Here is a 522-nt window from a genome sequence, read left to right on the forward strand (position 1 = left end):
GGCCCGCTCTCTCTGGGCGGGGAGGGAGCGGAGCCGGGGGGAGGGGGCGGCCGGGCTCCCTCCTCACCTCCAGCGGGACGCGCCTGTGGGAGCGGGCGGCCCCTTTATTTTGCATAAGGGTAATTCAAGGCAGCGTCTCTTCCTTCCCTCACCCCCCCTCCCCCGCCACCGGCGGTGTCCCGGCCGCCAGCCCCGCTCTCGGGAGGTCACACAGGGCAGCCGCCGGGCGCTGTGCCGCGCAGGCTGCTGGGCCGCGTAGTCCCCTGCGCGGCCCAGGGGCGGGGTGGAAGGAGGCGCCTGCTCCCGCCTGCTTCTTTTGTAGCGAGCGACAGCCGCCCCAGCCAATCCTGCCCCTCTTTTATGCCGAGTGGCGGCCGCCTGGCCAATCGCGAGCTCGCGTGGGGCCTCTCTGGCCGCAGGGGCTGCGAGCGGGGCTTGGGGGCGGTGCCCGCGCTCGCCGGAGGGCGCCGAGGTGGGAGCGCCGGCGGAAGTAACGGTTTGTCATGGCAACCGCCGGTCTCG

The 522-nt window shown here is 73.8% G+C and overlaps 1 protein-coding gene across 3 annotated transcripts in view; it reads left to right on the top strand.

The window, feature by feature from the left end:
• Positions 1–38: 38 nt before the first annotated feature.
• Positions 39–522, top strand: part of CRYZL1 (crystallin, zeta (quinone reductase)-like 1) — a 22,504-nt gene continuing 22,020 nt past the window's right edge. For 2 of the 3 annotated variants that reach the window (XM_010580382.1, XM_010580385.1), the window contains exon 1: positions 447–496. The gene's annotated coding sequence lies outside the window, so the exon portion shown is untranslated. Of the gene's footprint in view, positions 120–446; positions 497–522 lie in introns of those variants that run through there. The other variant, XM_010580384.1, reaches the window with a different exon arrangement.

This window comes from Haliaeetus leucocephalus, unplaced genomic scaffold, assembly GCF_000737465.1.
Source record: "Haliaeetus leucocephalus isolate CR32 unplaced genomic scaffold, Haliaeetus_leucocephalus-4.0 Scaffold702, whole genome shotgun sequence".
NCBI classification, from domain to species: Eukaryota; Metazoa; Chordata; class Aves; order Accipitriformes; family Accipitridae; genus Haliaeetus; species Haliaeetus leucocephalus.